This window comes from Styela clava, chromosome 6, assembly GCF_964204865.1.
Source record: "Styela clava chromosome 6, kaStyClav1.hap1.2, whole genome shotgun sequence".
Lineage (NCBI taxonomy): Eukaryota > Metazoa > Chordata > Ascidiacea > Stolidobranchia > Styelidae > Styela > Styela clava.
The window spans coordinates 17,774,100-17,797,465 of NC_135255.1; the positions used below are offsets into that span (position 1 = coordinate 17,774,100).

At 38.6% G+C, this 23,366-nt stretch overlaps 19 non-coding genes across 19 annotated transcripts; all 19 read left to right on the forward strand.

Annotated features, from left to right (window-relative positions):
- Positions 1-33: 33 nt before the first annotated feature.
- Positions 34-227, forward strand: LOC144424861 (U2 spliceosomal RNA). The gene has a single exon (XR_013477081.1). It is a non-coding gene; the product is annotated as a U2 spliceosomal RNA (small nuclear RNA).
- A 976-nt stretch (positions 228-1,203) lies between these two features.
- LOC144424892 (U2 spliceosomal RNA) lies at positions 1,204-1,397 on the forward strand. The gene has a single exon (XR_013477112.1). It is a non-coding gene; the product is annotated as a U2 spliceosomal RNA (small nuclear RNA).
- Positions 1,398-2,393: 996 nt separating this feature from the next.
- Positions 2,394-2,587, forward strand: LOC144424872 (U2 spliceosomal RNA). Its single transcript, XR_013477092.1, has one exon. It is a non-coding gene; the product is annotated as a U2 spliceosomal RNA (small nuclear RNA).
- Positions 2,588-3,565: 978 nt separating this feature from the next.
- LOC144424854 (U2 spliceosomal RNA) lies at positions 3,566-3,759 on the forward strand. The gene has a single exon (XR_013477074.1). It is a non-coding gene; the product is annotated as a U2 spliceosomal RNA (small nuclear RNA).
- A 996-nt stretch (positions 3,760-4,755) lies between these two features.
- Positions 4,756-4,949, forward strand: LOC144424807 (U2 spliceosomal RNA). The gene has a single exon (XR_013477027.1). It is a non-coding gene; the product is annotated as a U2 spliceosomal RNA (small nuclear RNA).
- Positions 4,950-5,924: 975 nt separating this feature from the next.
- LOC144424855 (U2 spliceosomal RNA) lies at positions 5,925-6,118 on the forward strand. Its single transcript, XR_013477075.1, has one exon. It is a non-coding gene; the product is annotated as a U2 spliceosomal RNA (small nuclear RNA).
- Positions 6,119-7,113: 995 nt separating this feature from the next.
- LOC144424873 (U2 spliceosomal RNA) lies at positions 7,114-7,307 on the forward strand. The gene has a single exon (XR_013477093.1). It is a non-coding gene; the product is annotated as a U2 spliceosomal RNA (small nuclear RNA).
- A 978-nt stretch (positions 7,308-8,285) lies between these two features.
- LOC144424862 (U2 spliceosomal RNA) lies at positions 8,286-8,479 on the forward strand. Its single transcript, XR_013477082.1, has one exon. It is a non-coding gene; the product is annotated as a U2 spliceosomal RNA (small nuclear RNA).
- Positions 8,480-9,475: 996 nt separating this feature from the next.
- On the forward strand, positions 9,476-9,669 carry LOC144425019 (U2 spliceosomal RNA). The gene has a single exon (XR_013477187.1). It is a non-coding gene; the product is annotated as a U2 spliceosomal RNA (small nuclear RNA).
- A 978-nt stretch (positions 9,670-10,647) lies between these two features.
- Positions 10,648-10,841, forward strand: LOC144424840 (U2 spliceosomal RNA). The gene has a single exon (XR_013477060.1). It is a non-coding gene; the product is annotated as a U2 spliceosomal RNA (small nuclear RNA).
- A 996-nt stretch (positions 10,842-11,837) lies between these two features.
- Positions 11,838-12,031, forward strand: LOC144424882 (U2 spliceosomal RNA). The gene has a single exon (XR_013477102.1). It is a non-coding gene; the product is annotated as a U2 spliceosomal RNA (small nuclear RNA).
- Positions 12,032-13,006: 975 nt separating this feature from the next.
- On the forward strand, positions 13,007-13,200 carry LOC144424856 (U2 spliceosomal RNA). Its single transcript, XR_013477076.1, has one exon. It is a non-coding gene; the product is annotated as a U2 spliceosomal RNA (small nuclear RNA).
- Positions 13,201-14,195: 995 nt separating this feature from the next.
- LOC144424648 (U2 spliceosomal RNA) lies at positions 14,196-14,389 on the forward strand. Its single transcript, XR_013476869.1, has one exon. It is a non-coding gene; the product is annotated as a U2 spliceosomal RNA (small nuclear RNA).
- Positions 14,390-15,367: 978 nt separating this feature from the next.
- LOC144424841 (U2 spliceosomal RNA) lies at positions 15,368-15,561 on the forward strand. Its single transcript, XR_013477061.1, has one exon. It is a non-coding gene; the product is annotated as a U2 spliceosomal RNA (small nuclear RNA).
- Positions 15,562-16,557: 996 nt separating this feature from the next.
- LOC144424811 (U2 spliceosomal RNA) lies at positions 16,558-16,751 on the forward strand. The gene has a single exon (XR_013477031.1). It is a non-coding gene; the product is annotated as a U2 spliceosomal RNA (small nuclear RNA).
- Positions 16,752-17,726: 975 nt separating this feature from the next.
- LOC144424857 (U2 spliceosomal RNA) lies at positions 17,727-17,920 on the forward strand. Its single transcript, XR_013477077.1, has one exon. It is a non-coding gene; the product is annotated as a U2 spliceosomal RNA (small nuclear RNA).
- Positions 17,921-18,915: 995 nt separating this feature from the next.
- LOC144424897 (U2 spliceosomal RNA) lies at positions 18,916-19,109 on the forward strand. Its single transcript, XR_013477117.1, has one exon. It is a non-coding gene; the product is annotated as a U2 spliceosomal RNA (small nuclear RNA).
- Positions 19,110-20,085: 976 nt separating this feature from the next.
- LOC120332111 (U2 spliceosomal RNA) lies at positions 20,086-20,277 on the forward strand. Its single transcript, XR_005568067.2, has one exon. It is a non-coding gene; the product is annotated as a U2 spliceosomal RNA (small nuclear RNA).
- A 1,000-nt stretch (positions 20,278-21,277) lies between these two features.
- On the forward strand, positions 21,278-21,471 carry LOC120332113 (U2 spliceosomal RNA). Its single transcript, XR_005568068.2, has one exon. It is a non-coding gene; the product is annotated as a U2 spliceosomal RNA (small nuclear RNA).
- The last annotated feature ends 1,895 nt before the right edge of the window (positions 21,472-23,366 follow it).

A 23,366-nucleotide genomic window follows, 5' to 3' on the forward strand; every position in this document is an offset into this window, starting at 1 on the left:
CAATACATTATTGCGTGAAAACATCGACCATTTATCGCTTCTTCGGCCTATTGGCTAAGATCAAGTGTAGTAACTGTTCTATTCAGATTAATACCTGAATCGTGGGGTACTCCCCCACTCTTGTATTAATTTGATTTTGGCGACGACGAGAGCGAGGGTTCGGCTTGCCACTCCGCTCTCACCGGTCGGCTTGGCGTTGCACTACAGCCTTGACTGGCCCGTCACTTTCCCATTTGGAAAGTTACAATTTATATAATGTTTGTCATGTTTCTCCTACTACTTTGTAAGGAAAAGCGAGTACTCACCCTCGTTCCGTGTCTTTTGAAATGGGCGCGGAGCGTCAGGCACGAAGACAGCTGCAAATCTTCCATACTGCTTCCACCGGAGTAACTTCGGAACGCACAACAATTTCACGAATTTTTTAAATGGAAGTTAGATAGGCCTTGTGATGTCACAGAGCAGAGACTGCAATTAAAATGTATTTGGTTACAGGCGAAGAGAATCTGGAATTTCTTTAACCGGTTAACTGCAGCGTGACGTTTGACGTAATAATTTATTGTTTTAGCTTATTACGATGCTATGGTTACAAATTAATTTCGAGTGATTTATCCTGGTATCTCTCAAAATTAATGATGAATCTAGATCGTTTTGTGATCCCTTGCTGCAAGAGATATGCAGCGTGCTTTGGACATATGGAAGTATTTTAGTGAAACAGTTTCCGTTATTCAATGTCATTTATGTGACAAATTTACAGTGCCCAGTGTGCAAATTCTTCTTTGAGATATCATACGAAAAAACAGCATCAACTGCGCCACATGGAATAGACAATTTACGCTTTTACCAAAAACTGATTATGAATTTATCATTGTCCAATTTTCATAATCAGCAATCTTGGTACTTCAATTATTTTTCACCTCTATTGGGTCTTTACAAATACAGTTAGTGATATTCTTTTAAATGAAACGCTACAGGAGATAAATTTGCGAAGACGTAATCATTTCTGACAAAATTGTACATTATAAAGATGATTTGTACCTGAGATGTCAGTCAACGGTTAAAATAAATCGTAACCTTTAACCATCCAGAATGGGTCAACCATTCCCAGCCCTACTAATTAGTATTGTAAGTGGAAACTTAATCGCCATCACCGGCACCGTTTTCATAAATTTCCAATACATTATTGCGTAAAAACATTGACCATTTATCGCTTCTTCGGCCTATTGGCTAAGATCAAGTGTAGTAACTGTTCCATTCAGATTAATACCTGAATTGTGGGGTACTCCCCCACTCTTGTATTAATTTGATTTTTGCGACGACGAGAGCGAGGGTTCGGCTTGCCACTCCGCTCTCACCGGTCGGTTCGGCGTTGCACTACAGCCTTGACTGGCCCGTCACTTTCCTATTTGGAAAGTTACAATTTATATAATGTTTGTCATGTTTCTCCTACTACTTTGTAAGAAAAAGCGAGTACTCACCCTCGTTCCGTGTCTTTTGGAATGAGCGCGGAGCGTCAGGCACGAAGACAGCTGCAAATCTTCCATACTGCTTCCACCGGAGTAACTTCAGAACGCACAACAATTTCACGAATTCTTTAAATGGAAGTTAGATGGGCATTGTGATGTCACAGAGCAGAGATTGCAATTAAAATGTATTTGGTTACAGGCGAAGAGAATCTGGGATTTCTTTAACCGGTTAACCGCAGCGTGACGTTTGACGAAATAATTTATTATTTTAGCTTATTACGTCGCAATGGTTACAAATTAATTTCGAGTGATTTATCCTGGTATATCTCAAAATCATTGATGAATCTAGATCGTTTCGGGATCCCTCGCTGCAAGAGATATGCACCGTGCTTCGGACATATGGAAGTATTTTAGTGAAACAGTTTCCGTTATTCAATGTCATTTATGTGACAAATTTACAGTGCCCAATGTGCAACTTTTTCTTTGAGATATCATACAGAAAACAGCATCAACTGGGCTACATTGAATAGACCATTTACAAGAAAACAATATATTTTTACCGAAGAATATATGCTTTTACCGAAAACTGAATATGAATTTATCATTGTCATCAACATCTTGGTACTTCAATTATTTCTCACATTTATTGGGACTTTACAAATACAGTTAGTGATATTCTTTTAAATTAAACGCTACAAGAGATAAATTTGCGATGACGTAATCATTTATGACGAAATTATACATTATAAAGAGAATTTGTTTCTGAGATGTCAGTTAACGGTTAAAATAAATCGTAACCTTTAATTATCCAAAATTGGTCACCCATTCCCAGCCCTACTAATTAGTATTGTAAGTGGAAACTTAATCGCCATCACCGGCACCGTTTTCATAAATTCCCAATACATTATTGCGTGAAAACACCGACCATTTATCGCTTCTTTGGCCTATTGGCTAAGATCAAGTGTAGTAAATGCTCTATTCAGATTAATACCTGAATTGAGGGGTACTCCCCCACTCTTGTATTAATTTAATTTTTGCGACGACGAGAGCGAGGGTTCGGCTTGCCAATCCGCTCTCACCGGTCGGCTTGGCGTTGCACTACAGCCTTGACTGGCCGGTCACTTTCCTATTCGGAAAGTTACAATTTATATAATGTTTGTCTTGTTTCTCCTACTACTTTGTAAGGCAAAGCGAGTACTCACCCTCTTTCCGTGTCTTTCGGAATGGGCGCGGAGCATCAGGCATGAAGACAGCTGCAAATCTTCCATACTGCTTCCACCGGAGTAACGTCGAAACGCACAACAATTTCACGAATTTTTCAAATGAAAGTTAGATGGGCATTGTGATGTCACAAAGCAGAGACTGCAATTAAAATGTGTTTGGTTACAGGCGAAGAGAATCTGGAATTTCTTTAACCGGTTAACTGCAGCGTGACGTTTGACGTAATAATTTATTGTTTTAGCTTATTACGTCGCAATGGTTACAAATTAATTTCGAGTGATTTATCCTGGTATCTCTCAAAATTATTGACGAATCTAGATCGTTTTGTGATCCCTTGCTGCAAGAGATATATGCAGCGTGCTTTGGACATATGGAAGTATTTTAGTGAAACAGTTTCCGTTATTCAATGTCATTTATGTGACAAATTTACAGTGCCCAGTGTGCAAATTCTTCTTTGAGATATCATACGAAAAAACAGCATCAACTGCGCCACATGGAATAGACAATTTACGCTTTTACCAAAAACTGATTATGAATTTATCATTGTCCAATTTTCATAATCAGCAATCTTGGTACTTCAATTATTTTTCACCTCTATTGGGTCTTTACAAATACAGTTAGTGATATTCTTTTAAATGAAACGCTACAGGAGATAAATTTGCGAAGACGTAATCATTTGTGACAAAATTGTACATTATAAAGATGATTTGTACCTGAGATGTCAGTCAACGGTTAAAATAAATCGTAACCTTTAACCATCCAGAATGGGTCAACCATTCCCAGCCCTACTAATTAGTATTGTAAGTGGAAACTTAGTCACCATCACCGGCACCGTTTTCATAAATTTCCAATACATTATTGCGTAAAAACATCGACCATTTATCGCTTCTTCGGCCTATTGGCTAAGATCAAGTGTAGTAACTGTTCTATTCAGATTAATACCTGAATCGTGGGGTACTCCCCCACTCTTGTATTAATCTGATTTTTGCGACGACGAGAGCGAGGGTTCGGCTTGCCACTCCGCTCTCACCGGTCGGTTTGGCGTTGCACTACAGCCTTGACTGGCCCGTCACTTTCCTATTTGGAAAGTTACAATTTATATAATGTTTGTCATGTTTCTCCTACTACTTTGTAAGAAAAAGCGAGTACTCACTCTCGTTCCGTGTCTTTTGGAATGAGCGCGGAGCGTCAGGCACGAAGACAGCTGCAAATCTTCCATACTGCTTCCACCGGAGTAACTTCGGAACGCACAACAATTTCACGAATTCTTTAAATGGAAGTTAGATGGGCATTGTGATGTCACAAAGCAGAGACTGCAATTAAAATGTGTTTGGTTACAGGCGAAGAGAATCTGGAATTTCTTTAACCGGTTAACTGCAGCGTGACGTTTGACGTAATAATTTATTGTTTTAGCTTATTACGATGCAATGGTTACAAATTAATTTCGAGTGATTTATCCTGGTATCTCTCAAAATTATTGACGAATCTAGATCGTTTTGTGATCCCTTGCTGCAAGAGATATGCAGCGTGCTTTGGACATATGGAAGTATTTTAGTGAAACATTTTCCGTTATTCAATGTCATTTATGTGACAAATTTACAGTGCCCAATGTGCAACTTTTTCTTTGAGATATCATACAGAAAACAGCATCAACTGGGCTACATTGAATAGACCATTTACAAGAAAACAATATATTTTTACCGAAGAATATATGCTTTTACCGAAAACTGAATATGACTTTATCATTGTCATCAACATCTTGGTACTTCAATTATTTCTCACATTTATTGGGTCTTTACAAATACAGTTAGTGATATTCTTTTAAATTAAACGCTACAAGAGATAAATTTGCGATGACGTAATCATTTCTGACGAATTTATACATTATAAAGAGAATTTGTTTCTGAGATGTCAGTTAACGGTTAAAATAAATCGTAACCTTTAACCATCCAAAATTGGTCAACCATTCCCAGCCCTACTAATTAGTATTGTAAGTGGAAACTTAATCGCCATCACCGGCACCGTTTTCATAAATTCCCAATACATTATTGCGTAAAAACACCGACCATTTATCGCTTCTTCGGCCTATTGGCTAAGATCAAGTGTAGTAACTGTTCTATTCAGATTAATACCTGAATCGTGGGGTACTCCCCCACTCTTGTATTAATTTGATTTTTGCGACGACGAGAGCGAGGGTTCGGCTTGCCACTCCGCTCTCACCGGTCGGCTTGGCGTTGCACTACAGCCTTGACTGGCCCGTCACTTTCCTATTTGGAAAGTTACAATTTATATAATGTTCGTCATGTTTCTCCTACTACTTTGTAAGGAAAAGCGAGTACTCACCCTCGTTCCGTGTCTTTTGAAATGGGCGCGGAGCGTCAGGCACGAAGACAGCTGCAAATCTTCCATACTGCTTCCACCGGAGTAACTTCGGAACGCACAACAATTTCACGAATTTTTTAATGGAAGTTGGATAGGCATTGTGATGTCACAGAGCAGAGACTGCAATTAAAATGTATTTGGTTACAGGCGAAGAGAATCTGGAATTTCTTTAACCGGTTAACTGCAGCGTGACGTTTGACGTAATAATTTATTGTTTTAGCTTATTACGATGCAATGGTTACAAATTAATTTCGAGTGATTTATCCTGGTATCTCTCAAAATTATTGACGAATCTAGATCGTTTTGTGATCCCTTGCTGCAAGAGATATGCAGCGTGCTTTGGACATATGGAAGTATTTTAGTGAAACAGTTTCCGTTATTCAATGTCATTTATGTGACAAATTTACAGTGCCCAGTGTGCAAATTCTTCTTTGAGATATCATACGAAAAAACAGCATCAACTGCGCCACATGGAATAGACAATTTACGCTTTTACCAAAAACTGATTATGAATTTATCATTGTCCAATTTTCATAATCAGCAATCTTGGTACTTCAATTATTTTTCACCTCTATTGGGTCTTTACAAATACAGTTAGTGATATTCTTTTAAATGAAACGCTACAGGAGATAAATTTGCGAAGACGTAATCATTTGTGACAAAATTGTACATTATAAAGATGATTTGTACCTGAGATGTCAGTCAACGGTTAAAATAAATCGTAACCTTTAACCATCCAGAATGGGTCAACCATTCCCAGCCCTACTAATTAGTATTGTAAGTGGAAACTTAGTCACCATCACCGGCACCGTTTTCATAAATTTCCAATACATTATTGCGTAAAAACATCGACCATTTATCGCTTCTTCGGCCTATTGGCTAAGATCAAGTGTAGTAACTGTTCTATTCAGATTAATACCTGAATCGTGGGGTACTCCCCCACTCTTGTATTAATCTGATTTTTGCGACGACGAGAGCGAGGGTTCGGCTTGCCACTCCGCTCTCACCGGTCGGTTTGGCGTTGCACTACAGCCTTGACTGGCCCGTCACTTTCCTATTTGGAAAGTTACAATTTATATAATGTTTGTCATGTTTCTCCTACTACTTTGTAAGAAAAAGCGAGTACTCACTCTCGTTCCGTGTCTTTTGGAATGAGCGCGGAGCGTCAGGCACGAAGACAGCTGCAAATCTTCCATACTGCTTCCACCGGAGTAACTTCGGAACGCACAACAATTTCACGAATTCTTTAAATGGAAGTTAGATGGGCATTGTGATGTCACAAAGCAGAGACTGCAATTAAAATGTGTTTGGTTACAGGCGAAGAGAATCTGGAATTTCTTTAACCGGTTAACTGCAGCGTGACGTTTGACGTAATAATTTATTGTTTTAGCTTATTACGATGCAATGGTTACAAATTAATTTCGAGTGATTTATCCTGGTATCTCTCAAAATTATTGACGAATCTAGATCGTTTTGTGATCCCTTGCTGCAAGAGATATGCAGCGTGCTTTGGACATATGGAAGTATTTTAGTGAAACAGTTTCCGTTATTCAATGTCATTTATGTGACAAATTTACAGTGCCCAATGTGCAACTTTTTCTTTGAGATATCATACAGAAAACAGCATCAACTGGGCTACATTGAATAAACCATTTACAAGAAAACAATATATTTTTACCGAAGAATATATGCTTTACCGAAAACTGAATATGAATTTATCATTGTCATCAACATCTTGGTACTTCAATTATTTCTCACATTTATTGGGTCTTTACAAATACAGTTAGTGATATTCTTTTAAATTAAACGCTACAAGAGATAAATTTGCGATGACGTAATCATTTCTGACGAAATTATACATTATAAGGAGAATTTGTTTCTGAGATGTCAGTTAACGGTTAAAATAAATCGTAACCTTTAACCATCCAAAATTGGTCAACCATTCCCAGCCCTACTAATTAGTATTGTAAGTGGAAACTTAATCGCCATCACCGGCACCGTTTTCATAAATTCCCAATACATTATTGCGTGAAAACACCGACCATTTATCGCTTCTTTGGCCTATTGGCTAAGATCAAGTGTAGTAAATGCTCTATTCAGATTAATACCTGAATTGAGGGGTACTCCCCCACTCTTGTATTAATTTAATTTTTGCGACGACGAGAGCGAGGGTTCGGCTTGCCAATCCGCTCTCACCGGTCGGCTTGGCGTTGCACTACAGCCTTGACTGGCCGGTCACTTTCCTATTCGGAAAGTTACAATTTATATAATGTTTGTCTTGTTTCTCCTACTACTTTGTAAGGCAAAGCGAGTACTCACCCTCTTTCCGTGTCTTTCGGAATGGGCGCGGAGCATCAGGCATGAAGACAGCTGCAAATCTTCCATACTGCTTCCACCGGAGTAACGTCGAAACGCACAACAATTTCACGAATTTTTCAAATGAAAGTTAGATGGGCATTGTGATGTCACAAAGCAGAGACTGCAATTAAAATGTGTTTGGTTACAGGCGAAGAGAATCTGGAATTTCTTTAACCGGTTAACTGCAGCGTGACGTTTGACGTAATAATTTATTGTTTTAGCTTATTACGTCGCAATGGTTACAAATTAATTTCGAGTGATTTATCCTGGTATCTCTCAAAATTATTGACGAATCTAGATCGTTTTGTGATCCCTTGCTGCAAGAGATATATGCAGCGTGCTTTGGACATATGGAAGTATTTTAGTGAAACAGTTTCCGTTATTCAATGTCATTTATGTGACAAATTTACAGTGCCCAGTGTGCAAATTCTTCTTTGAGATATCATACGGAAAAACAGCATCAACTGCGCCACATGGAATAGACAATTTACGCTTTTACCGAAAACTGATTATGAATTTATCATTGTCCAATTTTCATAATCAGCAATCTTGGTACTTCAATTATTTTTCACCTCTATTGGGTCTTTACAAATACAGTTAGTGATATTCTTTTAAATGAAACGCTACAGGAGATAAATTTGCGAAGACGTAATCATTTCTGACAAAATTGTACATTATAAAGATGATTTGTACCTAAGATGTCAGTCAACGGTTAAAATAAATCGTAACCTTTAACCATCCAGAATGGGTCAACCATTCCCAGCCCTACTAATTAGTATTGTAAGTGGAAACTTAATCGCCATCACCGGCACCGTTTTCATAAATTCCCAATACATTATTGCGTAAAAACATCGACCATTTATCGCTTCTTCGGCCTATTGGCTAAGATCAAGTGTAGTAACTGTTCTATTCAGATTAATACCTGAATCGTGGGGTACTCCCCCACTCTTGTATTAATTTGATTTTGGCGACGACGAGAGCGAGGGTTCGGCTTGCCACTCCGCTCTCACCGGTCGGCTTGGCGTTGCACTACAGCCTTGACTGGCCCGTCACTTTCCTATTTGGAAAGTTACAATTTATGTAATGTTTGTCATGTTTCTCCTACTACTTTGTAAGGAAAAGCGAGTACTCACCCTCGTTCCGTGTCTTTTGGAATGAGCGCGGAGCGTCAGGCACGAAGACAGCTGCAAATCTTCCATACTGCTTCCACCGGAGTAACTTCGGAACGCACAACAATTTCACGAATTCTTTAAATGGAAGTTAGATGGGCATTGTGATGTCACAAAGCAGAGACTGCAATTAAAATGTATTTGGTTACAGGCGAAGAGAATCTGGAATTTCTTTAACCGGTTAACCGCAGCGTGACGTTTGACGAAATAATTTATTATTTTAGCTTATTACGTCGCAATGGTTACAAATTAATTTCGAGTGATTTATCCTGGTATATCTCAAAATCATTGACGAATCTAGATCGTTTCGTGATCCCTTGCTGCAAGAGATATGCACCGTGCTTCGGACATATGGAAGTATTTTAGTGAAACATTTTCCGTTATTCAATGTCATTTATGTGACAAATTTACAGTGCCCAATGTGCAACTTTTTCTTTGAGATATCATACAGAAAACAGCATCAACTGGGCTACATTGAATAGACCATTTACAAGAAAACAATATATTTTTACCGAAGAATATATGCTTTTACCGAAAACTGAATATGACTTTATCATTGTCATCAACATCTTGGTACTTCAATTATTTCTCACATTTATTGGGTCTTTACAAATACAGTTAGTGATATTCTTTTAAATTAAACGCTACAAGAGATAAATTTGCGATGACGTAATCATTTCTGACGAATTTATACATTATAAAGAGAATTTGTTTCTGAGATGTCAGTTAACGGTTAAAATAAATCGTAACCTTTAACCATCCAAAATTGGTCAACCATTCCCAGCCCTACTAATTAGTATTGTAAGTGGAAACTTAATCGCCATCACCGGCACCGTTTTCATAAATTCCCAATACATTATTGCGTAAAAACACCGACCATTTATCGCTTCTTCGGCCTATTGGCTAAGATCAAGTGTAGTAACTGTTCTATTCAGATTAATACCTGAATCGTGGGGTACTCCCCCACTCTTGTATTAATTTAATTTTTGCGACGACGAGAGCGAGGGTTCGGCTTGCCAATCCGCTCTCACCGGTCGGCTTGGCGTTGCACTACAGCCTTGACTGGCCGGTCACTTTCCTATTCGGAAAGTTACAATTTATATAATGTTTGTCTTGTTTCTCCTACTACTTTGTAAGGCAAAGCGAGTACTCACCCTCTTTCCGTGTCTTTCGGAATGGGCGCGGAGCATCAGGCATGAAGACAGCTGCAAATCTTCCATACTGCTTCCACCGGAGTAACGTCGAAACGCACAACAATTTCACGAATTTTTCAAATGAAAGTTAGATGGGCATTGTGATGTCACAAAGCAGAGACTGCAATTAAAATGTGTTTGGTTACAGGCGAAGAGAATCTGGAATTTCTTTAACCGGTTAACTGCAGCGTGACGTTTGACGTAATAATTTATTGTTTTAGCTTATTACGTCGCAATGGTTACAAATTAATTTCGAGTGATTTATCCTGGTATCTCTCAAAATTATTGACGAATCTAGATCGTTTTGTGATCCCTTGCTGCAAGAGATATATGCAGCGTGCTTTGGACATATGGAAGTATTTTAGTGAAACAGTTTCCGTTATTCAATGTCATTTATGTGACAAATTTACAGTGCCCAGTGTGCAAATTCTTCTTTGAGATATCATACGGAAAAACAGCATCAACTGCGCCACATGGAATAGACAATTTACGCTTTTACCGAAAACTGATTATGAATTTATCATTGTCCAATTTTCATAATCAGCAATCTTGGTACTTCAATTATTTTTCACCTCTATTGGGTCTTTACAAATACAGTTAGTGATATTCTTTTAAATGAAACGCTACAGGAGATAAATTTGCGAAGACGTAATCATTTCTGACAAAATTGTACATTATAAAGATGATTTGTACCTAAGATGTCAGTCAACGGTTAAAATAAATCGTAACCTTTAACCATCCAGAATGGGTCAACCATTCCCAGCCCTACTAATTAGTATTGTAAGTGGAAACTTAATCGCCATCACCGGCACCGTTTTCATAAATTCCCAATACATTATTGCGTAAAAACATCGACCATTTATCGCTTCTTCGGCCTATTGGCTAAGATCAAGTGTAGTAACTGTTCTATTCAGATTAATACCTGAATTGTGGGGTACTCCCCCACTCTTGTATTAATTTGATTTTGGCGACGACGAGAGCGAGCGTTCGGCTTGCCACTCCGCTCTCACCGGTCGGCTTGGCGTTGCACTACAGCCTTGACTGGCCCGTCACTTTCCTATTTGGAAAGTTACAATTTATGTAATGTTTGTCATGTTTCTCCTACTACTTTGTAAGGAAAAGCGAGTACTCACCCTCGTTCCGTGTCTTTTGGAATGAGCGCGGAGCGTCAGGCACGAAGACAGCTGCAAATCTTCCATACTGCTTCCACCGGAGTAACTTCGGAACGCACAACAATTTCACGAATTCTTTAAATGGAAGTTAGATGGGCATTGTGATGTCACAAAGCAGAGACTGCAATTAAAATGTATTTGGTTACAGGCGAAGAGAATCTGGAATTTCTTTAACCGGTTAACCGCAGCGTGACGTTTGACGAAATAATTTATTATTTTAGCTTATTACGTCGCAATGGTTACAAATTAATTTCGAGTGATTTATCCTGGTATATCTCAAAATCATTGACGAATCTAGATCGTTTCGTGATCCCTTGCTGCAAGAGATATGCACCGTGCTTCGGACATATGGAAGTATTTTAGTGAAACATTTTCCGTTATTCAATGTCATTTATGTGACAAATTTACAGTGCCCAATGTGCAACTTTTTCTTTGAGATATCATACAGAAAACAGCATCAACTGGGCTACATTGAATAGACCATTTACAAGAAAACAATATATTTTTACCGAAGAATATATGCTTTTACCGAAAACTGAATATGACTTTATCATTGTCATCAACATCTTGGTACTTCAATTATTTCTCACATTTATTGGGTCTTTACAAATACAGTTAGTGATATTCTTTTAAATTAAACGCTACAAGAGATAAATTTGCGATGACGTAATCATTTCTGACGAATTTATACATTATAAAAAGAATTTGTTTCTGAGATGTCAGTTAACGGTTAAAATAAATCGTAACCTTTAACCATCCAAAATTGGTCAACCATTCCCAGCCCTACTAATTAGTATTGTAAGTGGAAACTTAATCGCCATCACCGGCACCGTTTTCATAAATTCCCAATACATTATTGCGTAAAAACACCGACCATTTATCGCTTCTTCGCCCTATTGGCTAAGATCAAGTGTAGTAACTGTTCTATTCAGATTAATACCTGAATCGTGGGGTACCCCCCCACTCTTGTATTAATTTGATTTTTGCGACGACGAGAGCGAGGGTTCGGCTTGCCACTCCGCTCTCACCGGTCGGCTTGGCGTTGCACTACAGCCTTGACTGGCCCGTCACTTTCCTATTTGGAAAGTTACAATTTATATAATGTTCGTCATGTTTCTCCTACTACTTTGTAAGGAAAAGCGAGTACTCACCCTCGTTCCGTGTCTTTTGAAATGGGCGCGGAGCGTCAGGCACGAAGACAGCTGCAAATCTTCCATACTGCTTCCACCGGAGTAACTTCGGAACGCACAACAATTTCACGAATTTTTTAATGGAAGTTGGATAGGCATTGTGATGTCACAGAGCAGAGACTGCAATTAAAATGTATTTGGTTACAGGCGAAGAGAATCTGGAATTTCTTTAACCGGTTAACTGCAGCGTGACGTTTGACGTAATAATTTATTGTTTTAGCTTATTACGATGCAATGGTTACAAATTAATTTCGAGTGATTTATCCTGGTATCTCTCAAAATTATTGACGAATCTAGATCGTTTTGTGATCCCTTGCTGCAAGAGATATGCAGCGTGCTTTGGACATATGGAAGTATTTTAGTGAAACAGTTTCCGTTATTCAATGTCATTTATGTGACAAATTTACAGTGCCCAGTGTGCAAATTCTTCTTTGAGATATCATACGAAAAAACAGCATCAACTGCGCCACATGGAATAGACAATTTACGCTTTTACCAAAAACTGATTATGAATTTATCATTGTCCAATTTTCATAATCAGCAATCTTGGTACTTCAATTATTTTTCACCTCTATTGGGTCTTTACAAATACAGTTAGTGATATTCTTTTAAATGAAACGCTACAGGAGATAAATTTGCGAAGACGTAATCATTTCTGACAAAATTGTACATTATAAAGATGATTTGTACCTGAGATGTCAGTCAACGGTTAAAATAAATCGTAACCTTTAACCATCCAGAATGGGTCAACCATTCCCAGCCCTACTAATTAGTATTGTAAGTGGAAACTTAGTCACCATCACCGGCACCGTTTTCATAAATTTCCAATACATTATTGCGTAAAAACATCGACCATTTATCGCTTCTTCGGCCTATTGGCTAAGATCAAGTGTAGTAACTGTTCTATTCAGATTAATACCTGAATCGTGGGGTACTCCCCCACTCTTGTATTAATCTGATTTTTGCGACGACGAGAGCGAGGGTTCGGCTTGCCACTCCGCTCTCACCGGTCGGTTTGGCGTTGCACTACAGCCTTGACTGGCCCGTCACTTTCCTATTTGGAAAGTTACAATTTATATAATGTTTGTCATGTTTCTCCTACTACTTTGTAAGAAAAAGCGAGTACTCACTCTCGTTCCGTGTCTTTTGGAATGAGCGCGGAGCGTCAGGCACGAAGACAGCTGCAAATCTTCCATACTGCTTCCACCGGAGTAACTTCGGAACGCACAACAATTTCACGAATTCTTTAAATGGAAGTTAGATGGGCATTGTGATGTCACAAAGCAGAGACTGCAATTAAAATGTGTTTGGTTACAGGCGAAGAGAATCTGGAATTTCTTTAACCGGTTAACTGCAGCGTGACGTTTGACGTAATAATTTATTGTTTTAGCTTATTACGATGCAATGGTTACAAATTAATTTCGAGTGATTTATCCTGGTATCTCTCAAAATTATTGACGAATCTAGATCGTTTTGTGATCCCTTGCTGCAAGAGATATGCAGCGTGCTTTGGACATATGGAAGTATTTTAGTGAAACAGTTTCCGTTATTCAATGTCATTTATGTGACAAATTTACAGTGCCCAATGTGCAACTTTTTCTTTGAGATATCATACAGAAAACAGCATCAACTGGGCTACATTGAATAAACCATTTACAAGAAAACAATATATTTTTACCGAAGAATATATGCTTTACCGAAAACTGAATATGAATTTATCATTGTCATCAACATCTTGGTACTTCAATTATTTCTCACATTTATTGGGTCTTTACAAATACAGTTAGTGATATTCTTTTAAATTAAACGCTACAAGAGATAAATTTGCGATGACGTTATCATTTCTGACGAAATTATACATTATAAGGAGAATTTGTTTCTGAGATGTCAGTTAACGGTTAAAATAAATCGTAACCTTTAACCATCCAAAATTGGTCAACCATTCCCAGCCCTACTAATTAGTATTGTAAGTGGAAACTTAATCGCCATCACCGGCACCGTTTTCATAAATTCCCAATACATTATTGCGTAAAAACACCGACCATTTATCGCTTCTTCGGCCTATTGGCTAAGATCAAGTGTAGTAACTGTTCTATTCAGATTAATACCTGAATCGTGGGGTACTCCCCCACTCTTGTATTAATTTAATTTTTGCGACGACGAGAGCGAGGGTTCGGCTTGCCAATCCGCTCTCACCGGTCGGCTTGGCGTTGCACTACAGCCTTGACTGGCCGGTCACTTTCCTATTCGGAAAGTTACAATTTATATAATGTTTGTCTTGTTTCTCCTACTACTTTGTAAGGCAAAGCGAGTACTCACCCTCTTTCCGTGTCTTTCGGAATGGGCGCGGAGCATCAGGCATGAAGACAGCTGCAAATCTTCCATACTGCTTCCACCGGAGTAACGTCGAAACGCACAACAATTTCACGAATTTTTCAAATGAAAGTTAGATGGGCATTGTGATGTCACAAAGCAGAGACTGCAATTAAAATGTGTTTGGTTACAGGCGAAGAGAATCTGGAATTTCTTTAACCGGTTAACTGCAGCGTGACGTTTGACGTAATAATTTATTGTTTTAGCTTATTACGTCGCAATGGTTACAAATTAATTTCGAGTGATTTATCCTGGTATCTCTCAAAATTATTGACGAATCTAGATCGTTTTGTGATCCCTTGCTGCAAGAGATATATGCAGCGTGCTTTGGACATATGGAAGTATTTTAGTGAAACAGTTTCCGTTATTCAATGTCATTTATGTGACAAATTTACAGTGCCCAGTGTGCAAATTCTTCTTTGAGATATCATACGGAAAAACAGCATCAACTGCGCCACATGGAATAGACAATTTACGCTTTTACCGAAAACTGATTATGAATTTATCATTGTCCAATTTTCATAATCAGCAATCTTGGTACTTCAATTATTTTTCACCTCTATTGGGTCTTTACAAATACAGTTAGTGATATTCTTTTAAATGAAACGCTACAGGAGATAAATTTGCGAAGACGTAATCATTTCTGACAAAATTGTACATTATAAAGATGATTTGTACCTAAGATGTCAGTCAACGGTTAAAATAAATCGTAACCTTTAACCATCCAGAATGGGTCAACCATTCCCAGCCCTACTAATTAGTATTGTAAGTGGAAACTTAATCGCCATCACCGGCACCGTTTTCATAAATTCCCAATACATTATTGCGTAAAAACATCGACCATTTATCGCTTCTTCGGCCTATTGGCTAAGATCAAGTGTAGTAACTGTTCTATTCAGATTAATACCTGAATTGTGGGGTACTCCCCCACTCTTGTATTAATTTGATTTTGGCGACGACGAGAGCGAGCGTTCGGCTTGCCACTCCGCTCTCACCGGTCGGCTTGGCGTTGCACTACAGCCTTGACTGGCCCGTCACTTTCCTATTTGGAAAGTTACAATTTATGTAATGTTTGTCATGTTTCTCCTACTACTTTGTAAGGAAAAGCGAGTACTCACCCTCGTTCCGTGTCTTTTGGAATGAGCGCGGAGCGTCAGGCACGAAGACAGCTGCAAATCTTCCATACTGCTTCCACCGGAGTAACTTCGGAACGCACAACAATTTCACGAATTCTTTAAATGGAAGTTAGATGGGCATTGTGATGTCACAAAGCAGAGACTGCAATTAAAATGTATTTGGTTACAGGCGAAGAGAATCTGGAATTTCTTTAACCGGTTAACCGCAGCGTGACGTTTGACGAAATAATTTATTATTTTAGCTTATTACGTCGCAATGGTTACAAATTAATTTCGAGTGATTTATCCTGGTATATCTCAAAATCATTGACGAATCTAGATCGTTTCGTGATCCCTTGCTGCAAGAGATATGCACCGTGCTTCGGACATATGGAAGTATTTTAGTGAAACATTTTCCGTTATTCAATGTCATTTATGTGACAAATTTACAGTGCCCAATGTGCAACTTTTTCTTTGAGATATCATACAGAAAACAGCATCAACTGGGCTACATTGAATAGACCATTTACAAGAAAACAATATATTTTTACCGAAGAATATATGCTTTTACCGAAAACTGAATATGACTTTATCATTGTCATCAACATCTTGGTACTTCAATTATTTCTCACATTTATTGGGTCTTTACAAATACAGTTAGTGATATTCTTTTAAATTAAACGCTACAAGAGATAAATTTGCGATGACGTAATCATTTCTGACGAATTTATACATTATAAAAAGAATTTGTTTCTGAGATGTCAGTTAACGGTTAAAATAAATCGTAACCTTTAACCATCCAAAATTGGTCAACCATTCCCAGCCCTACTAATTAGTATTGTAAGTGGAAACTTAATCGCCATCACCGGCACCGTTTTCATAAATTCCCAATACATTATTGCGTAAAAACACCGACCATTTATCGCTTCTTCGGCCTATTGGCTAAGATCAAGTGTAGTAACTGTTCTATTCAGATTAATACCTGAATCGTGGGGTACCCCCCCACTCTTGTATTAATTTGATTTTTGCGACGACGAGAGCGAGGGTTCGGCTTGCCACTCCGCTCTCACCGGTCGGCTTGGCGTTGCACTACAGCCTTGACTGGCCCGTCACTTTCCTATTTGGAAAGTTACAATTTATATAATGTTCGTCATGTTTCTCCTACTACTTTGTAAGGAAAAGCGAGTACTCACCCTCGTTCCGTGTCTTTTGAAATGGGCGCGGAGCGTCAGGCACGAAGACAGCTGCAAATCTTCCATACTGCTTCCACCGGAGTAACTTCGGAACGCACAACAATTTCACGAATTTTTTAATGGAAGTTGGATAGGCATTGTGATGTCACAGAGCAGAGACTGCAATTAAAATGTATTTGGTTACAGGCGAAGAGAATCTGGAATTTCTTTAACCGGTTAACTGCAGCGTGACGTTTGACGTAATAATTTATTGTTTTAGCTTATTACGATGCAATGGTTACAAATTAATTTCGAGTGATTTATCCTGGTATCTCTCAAAATTATTGACGAATCTAGATCGTTTTGTGATCCCTTGCTGCAAGAGATATGCAGCGTGCTTTGGACATATGGAAGTATTTTAGTGAAACAGTTTCCGTTATTCAATGTCATTTATGTGACAAATTTACAGTGCCCAGTGTGCAAATTCTTCTTTGAGATATCATACGAAAAAACAGCATCAACTGCGCCACATGGAATAGACAATTTACGCTTTTACCAAAAACTGATTATGAATTTATCATTGTCCAATTTTCATAATCAGCAATCTTGGTACTTCAATTATTTTTCACCTCTATTGGGTCTTTACAAATACAGTTAGTGATATTCTTTTAAATGAAACGCTACAGGAGATAAATTTGCGAAGACGTAATCATTTCTGACAAAATTGTACATTATAAAGATGATTTGTACCTGAGATGTCAGTCAACGGTTAAAATAAATCGTAACCTTTAACCATCCAGAATGGGTCAACCATTCCCAGCCCTACTAATTAGTATTGTAAGTGGAAACTTAGTCACCATCACCGGCACCGTTTTCATAAATTTCCAATACATTATTGCGTAAAAACATCGACCATTTATCGCTTCTTCGGCCTATTGGCTAAGATCAAGTGTAGTAACTGTTCTATTCAGATTAATACCTGAATCGTGGGGTACTCCCCCACTCTTGTATTAATCTGATTTTTGCGACGACGAGAGCGAGGGTTCGGCTTGCCACTCCGCTCTCACCGGTCGGTTTGGCGTTGCACTACAGCCTTGACTGGCCCGTCACTTTCCTATTTGGAAAGTTACAATTTATATAATGTTTGTCATGTTTCTCCTACTACTTTGTAAGAAAAAGCGAGTACTCACTCTCGTTCCGTGTCTTTTGGAATGAGCGCGGAGCGTCAGGCACGAAGACAGCTGCAAATCTTCCATACTGCTTCCACCGGAGTAACTTCGGAACGCACAACAATTTCACGAATTCTTTAAATGGAAGTTAGATGGGCATTGTGATGTCACAAAGCAGAGACTGCAATTAAAATGTGTTTGGTTACAGGCGAAGAGAATCTGGAATTTCTTTAACCGGTTAACTGCAGCGTGACGTTTGACGTAATAATTTATTGTTTTAGCTTATTACGATGCAATGGTTACAAATTAATTTCGAGTGATTTATCCTGGTATCTCTCAAAATTATTGACGAATCTAGATCGTTTTGTGATCCCTTGCTGCAAGAGATATGCAGCGTGCTTTGGACATATGGAAGTATTTTAGTGAAACAGTTTCCGTTATTCAATGTCATTTATGTGACAAATTTACAGTGCCCAATGTGCAACTTTTTCTTTGAGATATCATACAGAAAACAGCATCAACTGGGCTACATTGAATAAACCATTTACAAGAAAACAATATATTTTTACCGAAGAATATATGCTTTACCGAAAACTGAATATGAATTTATCATTGTCATCAACATCTTGGTACTTCAATTATTTCTCACATTTATTGGGTCTTTACAAATACAGTTAGTGATATTCTTTTAAATTAAACGCTACAAGAGATAAATTTGCGATGACGTTATCATTTCTGACGAAATTATACATTATAAGGAGAATTTGTTTCTGAGATGTCAGTTAACGGTTAAAATAAATCGTAACCTTTAACCATCCAAAATTGGTCAACCATTCCCAGCCCTACTAATTAGTATTGTAAGTGGAAACTTAATCGCCATCACCGGCACCGTTTTCATAAATTCCCAATACATTATTGCGTGAAAACACCGACCATTTATCGCTTCTTTGGCCTATTGGCTAAGATCAAGTGTAGTAAATGCTCTATTCAGATTAATACCTGAATTGAGGGGTACTCCCACACTCTTGTATTAATTTAATTTTTGCGACGACGAGAGCGAGGTTTCGGCTTGCCAATCCGCTCTCACCGGTCGGCTTGGCGTTGCACTACAGGCTTGACTGGCCGGTCACTTTCCTATTCGAAAAGTTACAATTTATATAATGTTTGTCTTGTTTCTCCTACTACTTTGTAAGGCAAAGCGAGTACTCACCCTCGTTCTGTGTCTTTTGGAATGGGCGCGGAGCGTCAGGCACGAAGACAGCTGCAAATTTTCCATACTGCTTCCACCGGAGTAACTTCGGAACGCACAACAATTTCACGAATTCTTTAAATGGAAGTTAGATGGGCATTGTGATGTCACAGAGCAGAGACTGCAATTAAAATGTATTTGGTTACAGGCGAAGAGAATCTGGAATTTCTTTAACCGGTTAACTGCAGCGTGACGTTTGACGTAATAATTTATTGTTTTAGCTTATTACGATGCAATGGTTACAAATTAATTTCGAGTGATTTATCCTGGTATCTCTCAAAATTATTGACGAATCTAGATCGTTTTGTGATCCCTTGCTGCAAGAGATATGCAGCGTGCTTTGGACATATGGAAGTATTTTAGTGAAACAGTTTCCGTTATTCAATGTCACTTATGTGACAAATTTACAGTGCCCAGTGTGCAAATTCTTCTTTGAGATATCATACGGAAAAACAGCATCAACTGCGCCACATGGAATAGACAATTTACGCTTTTACCGAAAACTGATTATGAATTTATCATTGTCCAATTTTCATAATCAGCAATCTTGGTACTTCAATTATTTTTCACCTCTATTGGGTCTTTACAAATACAGTTAGTGATATTCTTTTAAATGAAACGCTACAGGAGATAAATTTGCGAAGACGTAATCATTTCTGACAAAATTGTACATTATAAAGATGATTTGTACCTGAGATGTCAGTCAACGGTTAAAATAAATCGTAACCTTTAACCATCCAGAATGGGTCAACCATTCCCAGCCCTACTAATTAGTATTGTAAGTGGAAACTTAATCGCCGTCACCGGCACCGTTTTCATAAATTTCCAATACATTATTGCGTAAAAACATCGACCATTTATCGCTTCTTAGGCCTATTGGCTAAGATCAAGTGTAGTAACTGTTCTATTCAGATTAATACCTGAATTGTGGGGTACTCCCCCACTCTTGTATTAATTTGATTTTTGCGACGACGAGAATGGGTTCGGCTTGCCACTCCGCTCTCACCGGTCGGCTTGGCGTTGCACTACAGCCTTGACTGACTGGCCCGTCACTTTCCTATTTGGAAAGTTACAATTTATATAATGTTTGTCATGTTTCTCCTACTACTCTGTAAGAAAAAGCGAGTACTCACCCTCGTTCCGTGTCTTTTGGAATGGGCGCGGAGCGTCAGGCACGAAGACAGCTGCAAATCTTCCATACTGCTTCCACCGGAGTAACTTCGGAACGCACAACAATTTCACGAATTCTTTAAATGGAATCTAGATGGGCATTGTGATGTCACAGAGCAGAGACTGCAATTAAAATGTATTTGGTTACAGGCGAAGAGAATCTGGAATTTCTTTAACCGGTTAACTGCAGCGTGACGTTTGACGTAATAATTTATTATTTTAGCTTATTACGTCGCAATGGTTACAAATTAATTTCGAGTGATTTATCCTGGTATATCTCAAAATCATTGACGAATCTAGATCGTTTCGTGATCCCTTGCTGCAAGAGATATGCATCGTGCTTCGGACATATGGAAGTATTTTAGTGAAACATTTTCCGTTATTCAATGTCATTTATGTGACAAATTTACAGTGCCCAATGTGCAACTTTTTCTTTGAGATATCATACAGAAAACAGCATCAACTGGGCTACATTGAATAGACCATTTACAAGAAAACAATATATTTTTACCGAAGAATATATGCTTTTACCGAAAACTGAATATGAATTTATCATTGTCATCAACATCTTGGTACTTCAATTATTTCTCACATTTATTGGGTCTTTACAAATACAGTTAGTGATATTCTTTTAAATTAAACGCTACAAGAGATAAATTTGCGATGACGTAATCATTTCTGACGAAATTATACATTATAAAGAGAATTTGTTTCTGAGATGTCAGTTAACGGTTAAAATAAATCGTAACCTTTAACCATCCAAAATTGGTCAACCATTCCCAGCCCTACTAATTAGTATTGTAAGTGGAAACTTAATCGCCATCACCGGCACCGTTTTCATAAATTCCCAATACATTATTGCGTGAAAACACCGACCATTTATCGCTTCTTTGGCCTATTGGCTAAGATCAAGTGTAGTAAATGCTCTATTCAGATTAATACCTGAATTGAGGGGTACTCCCCCACTCTTGTATTAATTTAATTTTTGCGACGACGAGAGCGAGGGTTCGGCTTGCCACTCCGCTCTCACCGGTCGGCTTGGCGTTGCACTACAGCCTTGACTGGCCGGTCACTTTCCTATTCGGAAAGATACAATTTATATAATGTTTGTCTTGTTTCTCCTACTACTTTGTAAGGCAAAGCGAGTACTCACCCTCTTTCCGTGTCTTTCGGAATGGGCGCGGAGCATCAGGCATGAAGACAGCTGCAAATCTTCCATACTGCTTCCACCGGAGTAAAGTCGAAACGCACAACAATTTCACGAATTCTTCAAATTGAAGTTAGATGGGCATTGTGATGTCACAAAGAAGAGGCTGCAATCAAAATGTATTTGGTTACAGGTGAAGAGAATTCGGAATGAAACACCTGGCCAGGCGGCTTCGTTTCAGATGAATGAAACCAGTGGCCGAGGCAACAGAGCGGGTAAATATCAAGCACGGAAACGCCAGTAAAATAATCGGGCTTTCAAGCCGAACTGCAGGATGCTACTGAATTTATTCGGACTCAGAAGCTAGAATTGAATTTTCTATACGCTCTTTGCCAGCCAACCTGCTCCGTTCGGAACGGCGCCTGTTTATATTGGAGCAATCATCAAGGAAGGCAGACTGTACAATTTAGAAATTGCATTGTCGGGATAAATTAATAAAATTAATTGTGTACAGTGGAACGTTATTCTATCATTCACAGCAATACCCAGGGCCTGATCTCACAACAATTCACCCACACTGTCCAAAACAGCAATACCTGCGTTCAGGCGCACAGCTGACGACACTTATTCCTATTAGCTCGGTCGATCAGCTGGTGCCCATTGCCCATTCAAGGAAGCGCGGTGAATGGGATGGCAAGCAGATCTATGCACACACTCCCCGACTTCAAATCAGCAGGTAATTGTGGTGTCAAGAATTCTTCTGATGAGTCATTGATGGGGGTTTGCCTTCCGGATTTGCATGCGCTGAACCTGACAGCCTCTGAATTTCTCATGCACAAAACCAGACACCGTTTCGAAACGCACTTGCTTTATTTTGTCCACTCAACTGTATAAGCACTATTGTGGCCACTCGTATGAGGTTAAGTGCTTTAAAAAGTCCGGACTACAATGCTTTCAAACTCTAATTGATTAGATACGCAGATGTAACTAAATGCACAATAGAACAGTTTAAATATAAACCTAATGACTTAATTCCTACCCTAACATCTCTGCATGAAGTACAATCCTAATTTTCCTATAAGTAACACTAAATCTACCATACAAAATACCATGCTCTTTCACCAAATACTGATGAACCAAGAGACTGTCGTAACAACAGGAGGCAAGGCCACAATATGCACAAAGTGACTTGAAAGGGCACTGGACTGCAATCACAAATTATTATCTCAATGGAATAAGAGTCATTACAGTGGATCATAAGCCTATGCCTAACACAATTCTAAATAGGTAAATTATTATTCCAATACCATTGTGCAATGACCAACGACTAACATACCATGATGCGCAACTAAAGCCTTGACCAATGAGGAGTGTCTGACGCGATACGCTCCATTGCGGCAACTTGATTCGTTAACGCCCACTCGAGTTCCCAGCGTTTTGCTGCAGTTTCACCTTATCTGTTGGTCGCATCGGACTCAAGGGCTGTAGTTATTATATAATCAGTGGCTATTATGGCTAATAAAGGTAAGTCTACCATTTCTATACGTTAGGTATATACTATCAGTATGTTTCCATTAGCGGGTGACTATTCAGGGAGCTACCATGTGCTGATATATGACAGACAGAGCTGCCGAGTTTAAATCCCTGAATCAGATCCTGAATTTGATGATACATTCAGACATTACCTGTCTGCCTGTACCGTACTAGACTCATTCATGTTAGAGGATCATAAACTGACAGTATTCATAGATCTTGACGAGGCAATGGAAGAAAAGTTTACGTTGAATGAGCAAAAGTAAGACAGCTATTGAAAAGAGAGCTAC